This window comes from Marmota monax, unplaced genomic scaffold (assembly GCF_021218885.2).
Source record: "Marmota monax isolate L192 unplaced genomic scaffold, Marmota_monax_Labrador192_F-V1.1 WCK01_AAM20220418_F8-fsc00022, whole genome shotgun sequence".
Lineage (NCBI taxonomy): Eukaryota > Metazoa > Chordata > Mammalia > Rodentia > Sciuridae > Marmota > Marmota monax.
The window spans coordinates 13,612,144-13,633,627 of NW_026695215.1; positions in this window are offsets into that span (position 1 = coordinate 13,612,144).

Genomic DNA, 21,484 nt, shown 5'->3' on the forward strand with positions numbered 1-21,484 from the left:
TAAAATATATTTTCAACATTTATTTTTTTATTTAGGTTTAAATCAAAAGTCAGTACTTTTATCTCGAATGTTTAGTGGGATTTATCTATAACATTTCTTTATCAATCCCACATTCTTGGTTGTCTGCAAAAACCATAAGAGTGTGCTAAATTCCTCCCTATAACTACTTAATGAGGAAAATTGACTTCACTAAAACCATTTTTTAAAAAAAGCTCTCCTAATAATGTTGCTTTTGTTGCAAGATCTGTTTTGTTTCATAGATATATTTCAAATAAAAATGTGAATTTGAAAAGTAAAATAGAGAACATTGTTATACTCTGTGTCCTAAAGTTTGTATTAAAGTGTAAAGTATTGCTTATGTATCTTGTCTAAACTTCTTTATAAATTTTTTTCCACATTGTTTATTGGTGCATTATAGTTGTATATAATGATGGGATTTGTCGCTACATATTCATACATGCACTTATCTAAATAATTTTTTAACCTGCAACATACTTGGCCTAAATGAAAAATTAAAATAGTGATATGAAAAAGAAAAAAAATTGAGAGAGTATTCCAGTGAGCCCAGCAGAAGATGTCTGTTTTGTAGACGGAGAGAGAGGCTGAAGAAAGCAGATTGGTCATTTCAATTTACTTTTCTTGTAAGATGAGGACAGAAGACAGAACAAAAAGAAAATAATTGATTAGCTAATAGTAGATTATTTCAGGTCACTTCTTTGGGGTAAGGATTAAGGAAGAGGGGATTTCATTATCCTGCCAACTGAAACTGACCTATTTCAGAAACTTAGTTATTATCTCTCTAATCCTCTCTCCTAAGGTCAGATAAACTTGGTGACAGGAACTTCAGCGTACATGACTCCATTTTGATTATTAGCTTGATCCTTTGGTGTAGCACTTTAAGCCAACCAAAAAGTTAATTCTCCTCTTCCAGTGGGGTGTCCCCACCACCCTTGGCTGGCCTGTGTGCCTGAGTCTGCCTCTTGTGATTCACTTTATCTAGAGACAACCTGGCTTCTGCTGGGACCAGAGGGAGGTCTCTGAGAAATGAGGAAGGAATCTGGGTCCAACTACTTCTTCACAAGACTTTCCATAAACCTCTCATTTCCAGCCCTGCCTCTCGCCTTCCCTTTCAGAATAATCTGGTGCCTCTCCAGGGTGCTGTGCCATGAACCAGCTCCCCAGCTGCAGATGCTCGGGTGTCCACCTCCTCAGCTTTGCTGGGTTAGTCCCCACTCATCCAGCCCCTGTCTATTCTATCTTCCAAAAATGAGTTGAATGGACTCCTTACTCATCCATCCTCTTTGTCCTGTGGACTTAAGCCTTCTGGCTTCTTTGCTGTTATTTTAGTGCACTTTGAGAGAGACCAAAGGAAAATACATGTTTTTAAGCTGCAGTGTTTAACCAGAAGTCTATTTTGGGGATTTTCAAATAATCCTGTGAGACGCCACAGTGGTTGGCCTTGAAGCTTGGGAGTGTGGAGTGGTGCAGAGGACAGGGAGGAGAACGGCAAAGAGAAGGGTGGGCAGGCTCTGGCCCCACCCCTAACTAAGGCAGAACATCTCTGCTTTTTTCTGTTTTATATTTTAGGCATCTAAGATTTCACTGAAAGAAAGAGCCTTTATCTAAAAATAGGAAACCCTAAAACCACTGTGTGACACCAAGCTGCATCCTACAGATTTCTTGGAGTTGTAATCACGTCGTACATTTCCTACCCTGTTTTTAGTTCCCTTTTGTCATTATATTACGTTATAAACATGTTCCCATATCTCTGTAGCTTTTTCTTTCTTTTTTTTAAACATTTTTTTTCGTTGTTGATAGACCTTTATTTTATTTCTTTATATACAGTGCTGAGAATCAAACCCAGTGTCTCACACATGTCAGGCAAGTGCGTTACCACTGAGCCACAGGCCCAGCCCACAGCTTTTTTATAATTAGTTTATTAACCCAATCCCTGGTGCTGGTAGGCCCTTAATAAATAGAGGTTGAGCTGATTGTTACATGATTTGACAGTTGTTCCTAATTTATTTATAACTACAGGTTATGTGAATAGTTAGCCTGTTTCGTTCATTCATTCACTCACCCAATACATCGTTGTTGAACACTTACCATATGCTGAGAACTGGTGCATGTGAATGTAGCAATGAATAAGATAGACTGTTCTTCCACATAGAGCTAACAGTCGAAAGGGGAAGTCACAAGTAAAGTGGCAGTCACAATATAGATGGATCAGAGCTATGGGAAACAAAAGGGATTGTGGGAGCACAGCAAGGACATTATTGGATTCAATAACATCATCAATCAACCAGATACAATGGACATGTAGGGAGTACTTAATCTAACAACAGTGGAATACAATCTTCTCAATCTCCCATGGAGCAAACTCCAAGATAGACCACATTCCTGGCCATTAAACACACCATAACAAATTTAAAAGAATAGGTATCATTCAATGTATGCTTTCAGATCACAATGGAATTAACCTAAGAATCAAGAACAGAAAAAGGTTTGTAAAATCTCAAAATAGTTGCAAATTAAACAATATACTTCTAAATAACACATGGATCAAAGAAGACATACTATGAGCATTTAAAAATGTTTTGAACTAAATGAAAACATCAAAATTCTCGGGATGTTGCAAATGTATTGCATACAGGGAAATTCATAGCACCCAATGCATATTATGTTAGCTTTTTATCACTATGACAAAATACCTGAAAAAAATCAACTTAGGAGGAGGAAAGATTTGTTTTGGCTCATGGTTTCAGAGGTTTCACTACATGATCACTTGGCCCTATGGCCTTGGGCCTGTGGTAGCACAGTACATCACAGAATGAGCATGAGGAAGAGCAGAGCTGTTCACCTTATGGTGGCTGGGAAGCAGAGATAGAAAGGTAAGGGGCTAGGATCCCAATATCCCCTTCAAGGACACACCCCCCAATGACCTAACTTCCTTGTATTAGGCTCCACCTCCCAAAGTTGCCACCTCCTATTAAGAGCACCATCAGCTGGGGACAAAGTTCTCAATACATGAGACTTTGGGGACATTAAAGATCCAAATCAGGAGAGACTCAAGATGGCCGATAAGAGGAAGGCTGGCTGCATTTCCATTCGCTCTGTGGCTTGGGATTCAAGCAGTGGGAGTACTGCTTCTCAGTCATAAGGAAAAAATGAAATCATGTCATTTGCAGGAAAATGTATGGAATTAAAGAGCATTATATTAAGCAAAATAAGCCAATCTCAGAAAGTCAAGGGCCATGTTTTCTCATATATGCAAAAGCTAGAGAAGAAAAAGGGCAGTGGGGGTGGGGGGGGGCGGGGCAGGAAGGTGTGTATGTGTAGAATCTCATGAAAATTGAAGAAAGAGGATCAGTAGAGTAGAGGAAAGGGACCAGGTAAAGGGAGGAGAAAAGGGAAAGGGGAAATACTGAAGAACTATGTCGGCCAAATTATATTGCTATGTTGTATGCATATATGTAAAAGTGAACCCCTCATTACGTACAACTATAATGCACTAATAAAAATTGTGGGGCTGGGGATGTGGCTCAAGCGGTAGCGCGCTCGCCTGGTATGCGTGCGGCCCGGGTTCGATCCTCAGCACCACATACACACAAAGATGTTGTGTCCGCCGAAAATTAAACAATAAAAATAAATAAAAATTAAAAAAAAAAAAAAAAAAAAAAATTGTGGAAAGAAATAACAGAAAAGATCCAAACCATAACATGTATGTTAGAAAATATGAAAGATTTAAAAATCAATCAACTAGGACTGGGGCTATAGCTCAGTGGTAAAAGTGCTTGTCTTGTATGTGTGAGGCACTGAGTTCAATCCTCAGCACCACATAAAAATAAATAAAGATACTGTGTGTTCATCTACAACTAAAAAAAATTAAAAATCAATTAACTAAATTTCTATTTTAGAAACTAGAAAAAGAATAGCAAATTAAATTCAAAGTTAGCAGAAGAAGAAAAAAATCAAAGAAGAAATCAATGAAATTGAAAACAGGAAATCAGTAAGGAAAAATCAATGAAACCAAAAGCCTGTTCTCTGAAAAGTTTCAAAAAAAAAATTGATGAGCCTCTAGCCAGGCTAAGATAAAAAGAGAGATAGCACAAATTACTAATATCAGAAATGAAAGGAGGAAAATGACTAGAGGTCCCACAGGCATTAAAAAGACAATAAAAATACTATGAACTACTCTATACTCACAAATTTGATAACATTGATGAAACAGAACAATTCTCTTACAAAAACTCAATAGACACAGAAAAAGCACTTAACAAAACCCACAGGAAGAAATAAAGGATGCAAATAGGCTTATAAACATTAAGAAGTTGATTAAGAAATTGAATCAACAATTAACCTTTCAAAACAGAAAGCAGTAAGGCCAGATGAGTTCACCAACTCTGCCAAACATTTAAAGAACAATTCATACCGATTCTTTGCAATCTCCTTCAGAATAGATCAGCAGAGTAATATTTCTAAACTCATTCCATGTGGCCAGCATTACCCTAACACCAAAACAGACAAAGATGGTATAGGACCAAAAAAGTACAGACCAATATCTCTCATGAACATAGATGCAAAATCCTAAACAAAACACTAGCAATGGCTGGGGTTAGCACTTGACTAGCATTTGTGAGGCACTGGGTTCAATCCTCAGGATGACATTGAAATAAAAAATAAAAGTATTGTGTCCATCTACAACTAAAAATATTTTTTAAAAAACATTAGCAAATCAAATCCAACAAGGGATAAAAAGAATTTCATACCACAATCAAATGGGATTTATCTCAAGTATGCTAGGCTGATTCACATTTAAAAATCAACTACTGTTGGATAACAATTAATCAAATATTTCAAAATAACATAGAGAGGATTTTGCATGTTTCCAACACAAAGAAATGATATATGTCTGAAGTGGATATGCCAGTTACCCTGATAGGATAACTACACATTGTATGCATGCATTGAAATGTCAAATTGCATCCTATAGTATGTAAAATTACTATGTATCAACTAAAATATTTTTAAATAATGATTTAAAAAAGCAAATCAATGTGATTCATCATATTAACAAGCCAGAGAAGAAAAATTACTCAGTAATGTCAATAGGTACAGAAAAAGCACTTAACAAAACCCATCACCCATTCATGATAAAAACTCTGAGGAAACTAGGGTTATCGAAGGAACTTCCTCAACTTGATAAACAATATCTACAAAAATACACTGCAACCATACTTAATGGTAAGAAACTCAGTACTTCTCCACTACAATCAGGAAAGACAGGCATGTCCCTCTTTACCACTGCTTCTGACATTGCACCAGAAGTGCTAACTAATGTCATAATCGGAAAAAGGATTGAAAAGACATACAGATTGGGAAGGAGACATAAAACCATGTTTATTGGCAGAATACATGATAATCTTTGTAGAAAAAAATTTTGAAAAATTAACAAAAGAACAAAACAATAACACAAACCTCTTAGGTTTCAGAATAACGGGGTTAATCTATGAAATCAATCATTTTCCTATATAACAGCAATGAATAAGTGGAATTTAAAAGTAGAAACAAAATACCACTTATATTAATGTTCCCAAATATAAAATACTTAGGTATAAATCTAACGATATATTTAGAGAGTCTATTTTACGAATAGATAAATAGGTCGATGGAGCAGAATGGAGAGCAGAAATAGATCCCCATCAATACAGTCATCTGACTTCTGACAAAGAACAAAGGCAGTACGATGAAGGAAAGACAGCCTTTTTAGAAAAACAAATATTGCTGAAACAACTGCACATCCACCTGGGAAAAATAAAATGGCTTTAGACCTTGACTTTATACCTTTCACAAAAAAAAAAGTCTTAAAATGGATCTCAGACTTAAATGTAAAATGCAAAGCTATAAAAAGTCCTAGAAGATAAGAGAAAATCTAGATGTCTTTGGGTTTGGCAATGACTTTTTAAATATGCCACAAAGGCCATGAATCATGAAACAAACAACGGATAAACTAAATTTAATTAAAATAAGAATTTTCTATTTTGCAAAACACACTGTCACAAGAATGAGAAGACAAGTGACACAATAGGAGCAGATATCTGCAAAGGACATATCTGATGAAGGTCTATTATCCAAATTACATGAAGAGCTCTTAAAACTCAATAAAAAGAAAATTCTAAACCCAACTTAAAAATGGGCCAAAGACACACACCTCACCAATGAAGATAGACATGTAAAAAATTAGGATATCCCCATTGTGTCATCAAAGAGATGCAAATTAAAACAAGATACATCTATATATACATTAGAGTGGACAAAATGCAGAACACTAAGGATAGCAAATACTATCAGGGATGTGGAGCAATGGGAATTCTCATTCCTTGTTGGTGGGAATGCAAAATGGTACAGCCACATTGGAAGACCAGTTGGCAGCTTCTTACAAAACCAGACTGTTCAATCCAGAACACACACTCCTTGGTATTTACTGAAAGGAGTTGAAAACTTATCGTCTCCCAAAAACTTGTATGCAAATATTTTTAGAAATTTTATGCATAATTGCTAAAACTTGGAAGCTATTAAGATTTCCTTCAGTGGGTGAATGGACCAAGAAATTAAATAAATGTCATCAGAGAGATACAAATGGGCCATTCAGAAAATGAAAAATGGTTTAGCACCAAAAAGAAATAGCTATCAAGCCACAAAGAGACATGGGCAAACCTTAAATACATATTGCTAAGTGAAAGGAACCAATCTGAAAAGGCTATATATTGTGTGGTTCCAACTGTATGACATTCTAGAAAAAGCAAAACTATGGAAACAGTAAAAAGATCAGAGGTTGCCAAGGGTAGCAGGGGATAGAGAAAGAAGGAATGAATATGCAGAGCACAGAGGAGTTTTAGGGCAGTGAAACTGCTCAGCATGATACTCCAATGATAGATACCTGTCATCGTAAGTCTACGCAAACCCATAGAATGGAGAGCACTAAGAGTGAGCCTAACATACACTTCAGCATCGGGGTGACAGTGAACTAGGTTCATCAGTTATCAGTTATATAACAAGTACCACTCTTGTGTAGAGATGTTGATAACTAGGGAGGCTATGCATGTGTGTGGTCAGGGATACACAGGATGTCTCTATACCCTCTGCTCTATTTTTCTGTGAACCTAACACTGCTCTAAAGTAATTTTAAGTCTAGTGAAAAATGAAAAATAAACACGACATGTTGAGTGCAGATGGGAAAACAAATGGTACGTGTAGAGGAAGCAGGAGGTGCAAATGGACTGGGGACAGAGGAGGCAGTGTGCTTCCCAGGACCTGGAAGAGATTCAGGATGGGTGAGGAGTGAGCACCCTGGGTTGAGTTGGATGATGAAGAGTCTTGTGGACCCTAGACTTGGCTCTGTCATGAGGACAGGGGGAGCCATGAAACTATCTTGGAAGTGTTAAGGGACACAAGGTGGAAGAGCATCCATGACATCCTGGGGAGAGATGAGAAGTGAGGAATGCCACCCGATCCCTGGGACATGCTGACAGGGATGGACAGAGAAGAGCCTGCAAAGGAGATGAGAAGGTACAGCCCAAGATGTTGGGTGAGACCAAGCCGAATGCTGGTTAAAGAAGACAGTGTGATGGAGATTGCAAAGTGGTAACAAGGACATCACTGGGGCGCTTGATAAGGTGGTTTCAAGTAGGATGGCCAAACAGGAACCTGGCCACAGTGAGTCTAGACGCATCTGAATTCCAACATAACTAGGAAAGACGCTCAGGAATCATGGCTGAAAGGGAGAAGAAAAAGATAGGGCCCAGCTGAAAGGGGAAAAGAAAGCAAGAGATTGGAGCCCATTTGAATGCTATAGTGGCTCCCTAGTACCACCAATCTAAAAACAAAATACAACCAACAAAATTCTCCTGTCTATTACTATTTGGGCTCCTCCAAAGCTTGGCTCCAACTACCTTTATTTCTACTATGGTCTGAATGTTTGTGTCCCTGACATACGTATGTTGAAATCTTAACCACCAAGGTGATGGTAGGAGGAGGTGGGGACTTCTGGAAGTCATTAGGTCAAGAGGGTGGAACCCTCATCAAGGGGATTAGTGCCCTTATGAAAGAAAACCCAGAGAGATACCTTGCCTTTCCACCATGTGAGGACACAGCAAAAACATTGCTATGTCCCAATAAGTGAGCCCTCACCAGACACCAAGTCTGCCAGTGTCTTGAACTTAGACTTCCTTGCCTCCAGAACCATAAGGAATAAAATTCTGGTATTTATGATATTTTGTTATATCAGCAAGAATGAACTAAGACAATTTCCCACTACTCTCCACTGCCACACTGTGCTTCAAACAGGTGAGTCACTGTCCTCCAAATAAGCTCCATAGTTCACCACCCTTGTTTCCTAGTCTATGTGGTTTCCAGTAGCTGAAATGCCTTGTCACGTACCTCTGGTACAGCACTGGTATCACCTGCACCGGCCACCTTCAGCTTTTGGAAACCCCACAATTCTTCATACTGAGAATCTCCAGAGCTCATGGTATGTCCCCAATCTCTGACCCTACTTATCTTGAGTATCTAAGTTACATGGATGTCACTGGTATACCACTACTTCACTGGAAATTCCTTGAGGGCATGGGTTGTAGCTTGCTTAACATTCTGTAAGCTCTTCTTCTGTGCTAAGATTTCAATTAACATGCATGAAGAGATGAGTGAACAAAAATATCTATGAAAATTAATATGATAAAATTTATTTTTTAAAAGAAATTGAACATACAAAAATAGAGAATAAAACTGTAATTACCAGAAGCTAGGGGTGAAGAAAGCAGTAAATGGGGAGTCGTAGGTTAAAAGATGCAAAGTAGCAGATATGTGGATAAATCTAGAGATCCTAATATGCACCATGAGGAGAGTAGAAACGTTGTGTTGAGTTTGGGATTTTTGCTGAAAGAGTGGATTTTAGATGATCTTGCTACACACATTAAAATGGATAACTCTGTGAGGTGATACCTCTGTTAATCTGCTTGACTATAATAGCAATTTCACTATGTACATGTATATTAAAACATCATGTTGGACTGAAATACATACCTCTGTTGTTTTTGGTTCCACGGAGTTAGTCAGCTGATCTGCTGTTACTTTGTCAGGAGTCGAGAGCAAGGCCTTCACTGCAAGAACCCCAATCTGGGCTGAACTTGGGCCCTGGGACATTGTCTCTGACATCTCAAAGATGGAGCCATCTCAGTTCTAAAGTATAGGACCATGCCTGTTAGATTGCCTGCAGAAGATCCTGCAAGACCAACCAGTCTGTCAATCAACCACTTCTCCTTCAAGACTACCAGCCCCTGACACCCAAGACCGAGACCTAGGACTCATTGTCAAATCCTCCGACTCCTGAGACTCTGCCCCCACCTAAAACCCTCCCTGACTCCCTTTACAGGAATAAGACTCTTTGCCCCTAACCAGCAGGAAGAAGCTACAGAAGAAAGACCATCGTCCCCACCCCCAGTATCTATAAAAACAAAAAGGGAGGAATATTGGCATCAGACCTGCCATTTTATCTAGGAACTCCTAAGTTTTGATTCTGAGGCAAATGCTGCTCAGCTTCCCGTAAAACATGTAACTGCTCAAAGGTCAACCCCACCCCAGCCCATGTCTCCACTCCTAAGCATGCATGTGAAATTCCTCCTGCAGGCTAGAAAGCCCTCTGTGAGTGCCACACGTTGCTGCTCTCCTCGGAGGGACAGCCTTGTCAGTTTGCTCCGTGCTACTGACAACAAATCTCTTGTGTGAGATGCAAGCGTGTGGTGTGGTCCATGGGTTTTGCTAGTGTCCTTTCAACTAAATTCCCCCCTTTGCCAAATTTTTAAGAATAAAATTCTTGGACTTTTGTTGCCGAAAGCTCAGTCCTTGTCCAGGGTGCCAATCCAATAACGAGGACACAGTTTTGAGAAAAAGGAAAAGAGGTTTTATTACTTTGCTAGCAAAGGAGAAACCCTCCTGTCCCAGAGGCTGTGATTCTGCCAGGCATCAGGAATGGGGCTTTTAAAGAGGTCCAAAACAGAAGTACAAGCCATTGACACTGGGATGCTCGGATGCTGGTATTTCAACTGATTAACTGACAACACCAACTACTCTACAGTTAGGATAGGAAAGTGCCTCTATCTCACATGCCCTGTATCTGTATCTGCCCTGCCCCAGGAGTTAACAGCTGCAGGACTGTGCTGTGGAAGCAGGACAATGCGGCAGCTGCTTCACGTACCCCTTTCACTTAATTTTCTCACCTGAGGTAGGTACTGTTCTCCCATTTTACAGATGAAAAAATGGGTTAGGTGGGAACTTGTCAAATGAGTGACTCTGAACAAAGCACCTGGCATTTGTAACTGTGGCTGTGTAACTAACAAGATCCCTTGAGATTTGATGTTCCACTAAAACAGTAAAAAAAAAAAAAAAAAAAAAAAAAAAAAACATTTAAAGAGATTGTGCCAGTTTTGTGGGGGAAAGGGCCACAAAAGAGCTGTTGAAAATATAAGCTCTGAATAGTATTCAATTGCATTAAACCTAGTTTCCCACAAAGGCAGCATATGTCATCATGTTAGGTGTTTCTGATGGTACGTACCATGATGAAGTACAAAAGGGGATTTAAGCTGGGCACGGTGGTGCACACCTATAATCCTGGTGGCTTGGAGGCTGAGAAAGGAGGATCACGAGTTCAAAGCTAGCCTCAGCAAAAGCAAGGCACTAAGCAACTCAGTGATACCCTGTCTCTAAATAAAATAGAAAATAGGGCTGGGGTTGTGGCTCAGTGGTAGAGTATCCCTGAGTTCAATCCCCAGTACCCCCCAAAAGGGGCGGGGATTTGAAGGACACAATGGTACTAAATCACTAGAATATATAAACATTAGATGGCAATGGGGAAAGTTTTCTTATGGGAGGAAATGTGATGGTCTGCAAAGATGCATGCTGCCCACTATATTACCAGAACAAGTTAATTCCTAGTAACCAATTTACTTGTCTAGCAGTTGATTTTTTTTTCTTTACAAGCCTGAATGCCAGTTTACAAATGAGCTGTTTCCAGAAACTTTAAATAATGGTATTTAATATTTTTTTAAAAATACAAACCTTTGTTAAAAGAGTACTAAAGAACACGGAAGTGTTTTATTAGAGTACACAGTTGATGCCCTGGCAAGAGGCAACCCTTACCTCAATTCTTTTCTGGGGCCCTACATTCTCATTAAATAGAAACTCTCCCAGAACACACACACACATACACACACACATACACACACACATACACACTGTGTTCCAAGTAAATAATCTGATTCACTTTTCCATCATGCAATATGGCAACTATCATCACTCCATTTTATAGATGAGGAAATTAAGGCAGAGAGGACAGGTAACCTTCCCAAGGTCACATAGTTAATGAATGGCTAAACCAAGACTCCAAACAGAGGTCTCTTGGTCCTTGCAGCCCATGATCTTACCTAGTACACCATACTGCTATTGCTGGCTTCTTTCTGCTTTTGTTATTGATTTGAAGAGTGGAGAAGAAAATATTTTAGAAAATACTCGAATAGTAGGGTCAAGAGGTAGAGCTCAGAGCTAAAGTGCTTGCCTAGCATATGCAAGGCCCTGGGTTCCATCCCCAGCAATGTAAAAATAAAAATATTCTAACAGTAAGTACTCTCAGTAATATTGATGCAAGACATTATAAAATGTGCACTTTAGGAAGCTCTCAGATTGGTAGAAAGACCCATGGATTCTGTTTTTTTTTTTTCTTCTTTAAAATTCAGTAATAAGTAAACAGCATAAATAATAGGAAACTCGGAGAAATAGGCAGGAAGCATTCAGTCAATAAAAAAGAAACATGTTGGGATACTAGAAAGAAGAGAAGCAGTTAGATAAGAGAGCGATTCACTTTTCCTGGTGTTTTAGTCAGCTGTGCATTGCTATGACCAATAGACCTGACAGAACAACTTAGAGGAGGAAAAGTTTATTTGGGGTCACGGCTTCAGAAGTTCAGTCCATGGTCAGCCCACTCCATAGCTCTGGGACAGAGGTGAGGTAGAACATCATGGTGGAAGGGTGTGGTGGAGGAAAGCAGCTCAGGACAAGGCAAACAGGAAGCAGAAGGAGAACTGCATTCCCCAGGGACAAAACATAAACCCCAATGACATGCCCTGCCATGACCTACTTCCCCCAGCCACACCCTACACTTCCTGCCTGCAGTTACCTCACAGTTAATCCATATCAGTGGATTAATCCACTGATTAGGTACAACTCTCATAATCTAATAATGTCATCTCCAAACATTCTGGCATTGACTCATATATGAGTTTTTTGGGGACATCTCATATCTAAACTATAACACTTGGCTTTTATTGGGTGACATCTAATATTTCCAAAAAAAACCCTGAGTGTTCAACCACCTGGCATGATTCCAAGAATTGATTTCTTGTAAAATTTTTATTTGCCAGTGTTTTTGTTTTTTTTTTTCTCCTAGGAACATTCTTTCTTGGTGACACAAAAATTCGGTGGCCTTAGTTCTTCAAATTTATAAAAATGACTTTTTTGCTTACATGATTTTGGTTTTCCTCCTAAAGAGAAACATCAAGAATAGCAACTTATAACTGCCTGGAACAAGAACCCTGCCCTCATTCCTAGGTAATGATCTGGGAGTTGGGCAGGATATTTTCACAAACATGTTGTGGTAGGCCTTTCTCCATTCATCGGACGACATTACTCACTGTTTCTTGACAGTGATTATTTAGTAACTCACTTGTTTTTCTGTGAGATACCGTTTCTAATTAGATATCCATGACAATAAAATCAAAATATAGCTCAATTTCTGCTAAAGGACGGTGGTATATTCTTCAAATCAGGAAAAAAAATTTATCTCTACGGTATTATAAAGAAATTAAGTTCCAGGAAAATTCTGAACAAAGTCAGAAACATCCAGTTATAGTCCCTATTTTGGCTGGCTTCCCAGTAATGTCATCGTGCCTCTTCCCCAAATAGTCTATTAGAATGGGGGCTTCTCATTTTGAAAAATATGAACAGTCCATTCTTGTTGGATGGGGAAAAGTCTCCTTTGACATGACTCCCTTTCTTCTCTCTGACCACCTACCTTCCATCATAAAGCCCTCCATGAAACTTCTTAAAAATAAAAGTGAAATGAAAATAGCTGTGTTCTGAGGGTTTTCCCCTCTCAGAATTCTGGGTCAGCCCTAGATAATTAGTTTCTGTGAAGATACTTTTATACCCCTTAGTGAATCTTTTTAGATTCATGAGCATCTGAGACTTTTATAACCGATTTATGACTTATTCCTTTTTACTTTAAGAGAAAAATTCAGAAGTTGGTCTGAATGATTTTCTCAAAGGGAGGCTCTGAGAGAAGACCCTAGAATTCAGAGGCACTCAGAGTCACATTTTCAACTGGCCGCAGCTGGCCCTAGGGTGGTGGGTGAGACAGGGTGAGGCTGGGGCAGGCATAAAAGGGGAGAGGGCCCAGCAGTGGGAGCAACCTGGTTCATCTGAACTGTGTTACCCAGTATTAAAGACACCAGTTCTGACATCAGGCAGACCTGAATGCAAATCTCAAACAGCCAGCTACCAGCTCTGTGACAATGCAGAGCTCCCGAACCAACATGAGTGTCTGTTTTCTCATTTACAAATTGGAAAAACAATGCTGTATCTATCAGGGTCCCATCAGGAGACAGACTGTACCAGCTATCTGATCAGTGAGAATTAAATATAAAAAAACTGCTAACTAGGTATAGAGTGAACTAGGTAACTAGTGAGGTCAAAAGGGAGCACTTAGGAATCATAGCAGTAGCAAAACTGCAGCCTGCATCTCTAGAAGTGAGGAAAGGGGAAGAAGTCAGAGGGAGAGTGAGGCAGCAGAGGGCTGGCACTGTCTCTGAGGGGGTGCAGAGGAGGTTGGTCCTTCACCTGAAGGGAGAGCTGCAAATTGGAGTCCAATGTGGCCCCAGCGAGGGATGAATAAGTATGGTTGATGGGATGCTCATGGGAATAGGAAGAAGACCCAAGCCTGCAGGGGAAGAGCAAGGGCCCTTTCCTTCCTCCAGCCTGGCAGTCACCTTTGGATTTCCCCATGGCAAAGTCCAACAGGGAGCGGCTGGTGAAGGAGAAATGTGCTCTGCAGAGACCCAGCCCCAGGGTCACAGAGCAGAGTTCAGCATGGTGAGTTTGGAGCTGAGAGACAGAAACCTAGTCTATTCCCCGACACAAATGGCCTTTACTGAGTACGCACTCCCTGCCAGGCACAATGCCAAGAATTGTACATGCATTACTTTGTTTAAAAATTAATGAAGTGTGCCTGTTTTTATAGATGACTAAGAAAGAAAGCAGGGTTTACCTGACTTCCCAACCCCTCTGCTGAAAATAACAAGATGCTGTCTCTGTGAGTAGATATCATGTCTTCCCCTACCAACATTCCTCCCCTGCTCCAACATGTTCAATCTATAGTGCTCAGTGGTTTCTGGGGAAATGCTACAGGAATGGGGAGTGAGGCCTGTATATGGAGGAAGTGGACCACCTTGTGGCTCAGAAGTAAACACAATCTGGCCCTGATCCCAGGCAGATGGGGAGAAAGAATAAGAGATCTGTAAGGGAATTCACCTTGCAGGAAGAAGACTAACTAATGGCTGAGGAGCCATTCAGAGAAGCAGCATAGGACTGAGCACAAACTGTGAAATCTAATTTTAGTTTCCCTCCAATTAATCCTCATTACAGATATGAGATGTAAGTAGGGGTGATGGTTTTATCGTCCCAATGAAGAGGTGATGAAATTTTACCCTTGTTTCGTTGAAAGACTTACCCAAGATCTTCCAGCTAACAGGTGACAAAGCTTGGAGTTGGCTACCTTCTGACCGGGGAAACAAGGAACTTCAGCAAGGCCAGCCTATCGAACATGATGCTTAGCCAGGCTTATTACCTGGGATTGACTTGAGAATAATTTTAGAAAGTAATTTGGTGCTTCAAATGTTCTTTTTATATCTATTAATGGAATTTGATTCTGCTATTGATCATATTAACAACCCCATACAGCTTCTCATATCAATGGAGAGGAAAAAATTCCTGTAAGAAAATTCAATTGGTCAATAAGAATTTTTGAAACACCTGAGAACTGTTCCATCATCTCCCACCTCATTTCTTCAGCTATGTGCTCTGGTTCTCCAGAGCTGCCCTGTGAGTACCCTACCTCAGAGAGTACAGTTTGGCAATAGTCGCTACAAAAATCAATGCTGAGTGCAGGTAGCATTTAAACTGCCCTGGGGCTGCTCCTGTGTCTGAGTCACCCTGTTGATCTGGAAGTCTCAGTGTTGAATGATGCCCAAGGACATTTAGACAGACAGACAGACTGACTGATAGATTAATTCCTTCCATTCCTTCCACATTCTCCATTGCCTCACTCTGTCTACCTGCTGAGATGCAAGTATCTGTGGTTGGGGACACACTCTGGCCTCATTCATTCATGCAACAAATGCTTATCATGAGCCTAGACTCATGTCAGACATTGGGCTAGACTCAAAGGATAAAAAAACCCGCAAATACTCAGCTCCTGCCCTCGACTGATTTATGAACTTCTAGAGAAAGACTCACACCCATAAAAACAGGGGCTGTAAAGCAGGGCGTGCTGTGATGAACCTGTGTATGGAGCACAGGGCAGGAGAACAAAGGAGAGGCCTGCTCTCCCAGAGGTGGGGGTCAGGGAAAGATCATAGATGACCAGTGCTTAGGGTGAACCTTAAAAGACACTATGCTTTGTTACACACATTCCTGTGTTTATTGCAGGACTCCCCACTATAGCCAGGGTCTGGAATCAACCTAGAGATAAAGAGACAAAGAAAATCTGGTTCTGGGCCAGGGCTGTAGCTCAGTGATAGAGCGCTTGCCTAGCTTGTGTGAGGCACTGGGCTTGATTCTCGGCACCGCATAAAAATAAATAAAATAAAGGTCCATTGATAACTACATATATATATTTTTTTTTAAAAAAGAAGAAAATATGGTGTATATACATAAGTGAATACTGTTTGCCACTAAGAGCATGAAATTCTGTCATTTGAGAAATGGGATGGATATAGAAGATACTCTGTTAAGTGAAATAAGTGAAGAAAGACAAATGCTATATGATCTCACTCATAAGAGAGATTTTCTTCCTTCCTTCCTTCCTTCCTTCCTTCCTTCCTTCCTTCCTTCCTTCCTTCTTTCTTTCTTTCTTTCTTTCTTTCTTTCTTTCTTTCTTTCTTTCTTTCTTTCTTTCTTCTTTCAGATGGGTCTTCTGCACCCCAGGCAGACACTGATCTTCTGGGCTCAAGTGATCTGGCTGGGATCACAGGTATGAACCACCATGCCCACTTATAAGTGGAATGTAAAAATGATTTTATAGAAGTTGGAAGCAGAATAGTGGTGACCACGCACTGGAAAAAAACAGGAGGGAGGGGCGAGGAGAGGGAGTCAGTCAATTGTACATTGTCATTGCTCAATAGGAGGAAGAGGTTCTGAAGCCCTATACCACAGTCAGGTGAATGTCATTAACCATGATGCACTATACACCTCAAAATAGTTAGAAGAGAGGAATTTGAATGTCTCACCATAAAGAAATAATACAAGTAAGAGGTGATAGATATGCTAATTAACCCGAGTTGATCACTACCCAATGTACATGTGAGTGAAAAACCACATTTTATCTTATAAATATGTATAAATATTATACTTGAATCCATCAAAAATTTTAAAATTTAAAATGAAAAAGATAGTAAGATTGGTCATATGCTAAAAGCTTAGTCCCAGAATAGTGCTGTTAGAGATGGCAGAAGCTTTAAGCTGTGGAGTCTAGTGGCAGGTCTTCAGGTCACTGGGGGTGTGCACTTGAAGAGGATTGTGGGACCCCAGCCTGTGAGTCTCCTCTGCTTCCTGGCACATGATATAAGCAGTTTGCTCTACCATATGTTCCCACGGTGATGAGCTGTCCTGGCCAGAGGCCCCCAAGCAATCAATACCACCTGATCTTGGACTAGAACCTCCAGATCTGTGAGTTATATAAGCCTTTTTTTTTTCTTTATAAGATAATTACCTCAGGTATTTTGTTGTAGTACTGTGATTTGGACTAAGAGAAAAAATTCATTTGCTAGGGGGTGAACATATGGTTAGATAGGGGAACTGCAAGCAGAGGAATCTGCACAAGCTTGCCACTGTGGCTTGCATGTGACAGAAAACCTGATCCCAGCTGAATTAAGTAGAAAGTGAATTTGTTGCAGAACTAAGTGAGAAAAAAAAAATGTACAGGTATAAGCATTTAACAATGTACATTGTTAGGCATGGATAGATTCAGAACCCAAAAGCTGTCTTCCGGCCAGATGAAATGGCTCGAATGGTAACAAGATAGTGACAACAGATCCAATCTTACTTCCTCTCAGCTTTCCACTCCGGAGGAAACAGCACTACCACATGACACTCTTCTCAGAAAACGCCAGTGGCCCCTAGTGGCTCTGGGTAGGCAGCAATCAGATGAAGAAGTCACTGGGGCTAGCAGGGTGAAGCTTTGATTGTGTCCAGGGTCACTGGGGTGGAACTGTCCTCACAGGACAACCTGGGCTCAGGGTCTGGAAGGACAATCTGCACACTGTTCTTACCAAAAAGAGGGGTTGACCACACACCTCCGTTTCAGCACTGGAACTGCTGCGACCAGGAATCTGGAATTCACACCAATCGGCTTCTCCAGAAGCACCGATTTCTGCCCCTCCTGCCTGGAACAGCCAGTTTCCCCAGAGCCCTCACTTCCGGGAGGTTTTCACTGCACTCCCACAGGGGAGCACCAGCCTCTGGAGGGAGCCTGGGGACAGCTGTGGTCTAAGGGGCTCCATGGCCCTTGGGGAGCCCTGGCCTAACCATGTGTGGTCCCTCCCTTATCTCCTCTCCTGTTCTCCCTCCAGCTCCTCCTGCTCTGTCCCTGGCTCCACCAAGGCCAGCCCACAGGTACACCACTGCAGTTTCTAATTTTTGTGATACATTATTGGAATCTCATAGTGGGAGCAGCTACAGGCTTCATCTCCCAGGAGCCAAGCTTCTGGCTTGTTCAGCAGGCCACTCCCGCACTCAGGGACCCTCTTTCTACCTGAGGATGTCACCCTCAAAACCAAGACGTGTTCTGATACAGGTTCTTCTTTTTCAAGAACTTTCTGACTTATCCACTGTTCCTATATCTTTGCAGCCTTTCCTGTACAGATAAGAGGCAGGGGTATATATATAAATAAATACATAAATCATAAATATGTATATATGCTTTGTTTCAATGTGTTTATAAACTATTAGTATTTAAATAACAAATGTATATGTTTTTAAACGTTTCAATAAAAATGCTACAAAGCCGTGTCACAATTTAAAAGTCACTCTCCTAAGGTAACCATTGACAGGATGATTTATATTTCCTTCTTTACGTTTTTCTATAGTTTGCAGAATTAGCTGATTATATTCAAAAGTAATTAATTCTATTTAATTAATTTATTTTCTCTAATGAACAGGTCTTGTTTTATAATAGAAAATAAGGCCAGTAAAGCACAATTTCAATGAAGAACCAAACTTTTCTTCATTTTCTGCTACTTATAATAGAAAAATCTAAATTCTTTGGCTGAGGCCCCAAACTGTAGATAATGAATATTTTAGATTGTCATTATTGAGATATAAATTGCATAGAGTAAAATGTAAGTATTTTAGGTGCATAGTTCAAAGGGCTTTGGCCAAAGCGTAAACCCAGGTAGCCACCACTGCAGAGAAGATTTAGAACATTTACGTTGTTCCAGAGCCCCTGTGCCTCACACATGCTAGGCAAGCACTCTGCCACTGAGCCTCAACCCTGGCCCCAATAATTAATATAAATTTAATTTAAATTAAATAGTCATATATGTCTAGTGGCTACTGTATTGGACAGCATAGATCTAGATAAATAGCTAAATTACACCCAATGTTCTAATTTACTATTTTTCAGTCTAATATCAAAGTAATCATAGTTACACTTCAAAGTTAATGACATCTTGGAGCTAATATTTTGTTTTTTTTTTTTTTTTTGTAAGAATTTTAACAGGTTTATTGAAATATAATTCATATTCTATATAATTCACCCATTTAAAGCATATAGTCTGATGGCGTGTAGTGTATTCAGAGTAATATATACATCAGTATAATTTTAGAACATTTACATTAGTTTCCCAAAGAAACCTTGCAGCATTTATTTTTTTTTTTCATGTCCATTTTTTAAAAATTTATTTATTTATTTTTTTTTTTTTAAAAATTTTTTATTGTTGGCTGTTCAAAACATTACATAGTTCTTGATATATCATATTTCACAATTTGATTCAAGTGGGTTATGAGCTCCCATTTTTACCCCATATACAGATTGCAGAATCACATCAGTTACACATCCATTGATTTACATATTGCCATACTAGTGTCTGTTGTATTCTGCTGCCTTTCCTATCCTCTACTATCCCCCCTCCCCTCCCCTCCCCTCCCCTCCCCTCCCCTCTTCTCTCTCTGCTCCCTCTACTGACATTCGTTTGTCCCCCTTATATTATTTTTCCCCTTCCCCTCACTTCCTCTTGTATGTACTTTTGTATAACTCTGAGGGTCTCCTTCCATTTCCATGCATTTTCCCTTCTCTCTCCCTTTCCCTCCCACCTCTCATCCCTGTTTAATGTTAATCTTCTTCTCATGCTCTTCGACCCTACTCTGTTCTTAGTTACTCTCCTTATATCAAAGAAGACATTTGGCATTTGTTTTTTAGGGATTGGCTAGCTTCACTTAGCATAATCTGCTCTAATGCCATCCATTTCCCTGTAAATTCTATGATTTTGTCATTTTTTAATGCAGAGTAATACTCCATTGTGTATAAATGCCACATTTTTTTTATCCATTCATCCATTGAAGGGCATCTAGGTTGGTTCCACAGTCTAGCTATTGTGAATTGTGCTGCTATGAACATTGATGTAACAGTGTCCCTGTAGCATGCTCTTTTTAGGTCTTTAGGGAATAGACCGAGAAGGGGAATAGCTGGGTCAAATGGTGGCTCCATTCCCAGCTTTCCAAGAAATCTCCATACTGCTTTCCAAATTGACTGCACCAATTTGCAGTCCCACCAGCAATGTACAAGTGTACCCTTTTCCCCACATCCTCGCCAGCACTTGTTGTTGTTTGACTTCATAATGGCTGCCAATCTAACTGGAGTGAGATGGTATCTTAGGGTGGTTTTGATTTGCATTTCTCTGACTGCTAGAGATGGTGAGCATTTTTTCATGGAGCTAATATTTTGAATGGGCAGAGTACAACCTCAGGAAAATTAGAGAAGCAGTGACAACTAAAGAGGCCTTGATCACCTTCTTGGCTACTCATTGTGGCTCATGTTCTCATGTGTTCTTTTCTGGAAGCCAAGTAGAAAGGTTCTCCTATTTCTCTAGTTGCCTTCATTTTGGGATCTGCTAAAGCTCTTTGATGAGCTGGCAACCCAGAGAAAGGTTCAATCTAATGCTGCTGGATTTTATCATTATTTTGGAGATAATGACGTGACTTTGTAGTTTTTCTTTTCAAATTCATTTTTAGTACTCTGTGTTTTGGTCTAAATATTTATATCTACTCAAAATTCATATATGACAGGGCCTCAGGAGGCTAAGGCAGAAGCATTGCAAATTCTAAGCCAGCCTCAGCCATTTAGCAAGGCCCTAAGCAACTTAGCAAGATCCTGTCTCAAAATAAAAAATTGGGATGTGGCTCAGTGGTTAAGTGCCCCTGGGTTCATTCCCAGGTGCCAAAAATGGCTGCCATGAGAGTGCATCATGTAGGTCTCCCTCCAGGAGAAAACTGGTAATAAAGACAGTCATGGCAGCCTCCGTTGGCTGCACATTTGGGACCAATATGCACATTTCAAACATGCCAAGGCTGCACTCTATCCTGGTTGCTTTCAGCCAAACACAGACAAGGCAAGGGACCACAGCCAGTCTGTCACTACCCAACAGTCTCTTCTATCAGGCCTTCCTCTGGAGCGCCTCATTGCCTTCGCCAAGGTTTTGTTCAGGGCTGTGCTATGGTCTGAAGCTCTTCCAGCCCACTCTCCTCTTTCCCTAACTCCTCTCCCAGGCATCGACCTGCTTTAGTAGCTCCTACCTACTCATGGTTGCTCTGCCCTTGACCCTCCTTGGCATTCCTCCTGATGTATCCCTTGCATGTCTAAGTCTGCATTAGTATCTGCCTCTCAGAGGACTCAAACCCACCTGACACAAAAATGAAAGAGACTAATTATTTGAAGAAATAACTTTAAAGGACATTCTCTACGCTGAGGACAGGAAACAGGTCTGTTCCACCCAGCACTGTACCTCCAGGGCCTAGTGCAGCACTTGGTATAGAGTAGGGTCTCCATAACCTGTGGAAGAAAAGAGGGTTGGAAGGAGAGGAGCAAGGGATTGGATTAGCTGGGATA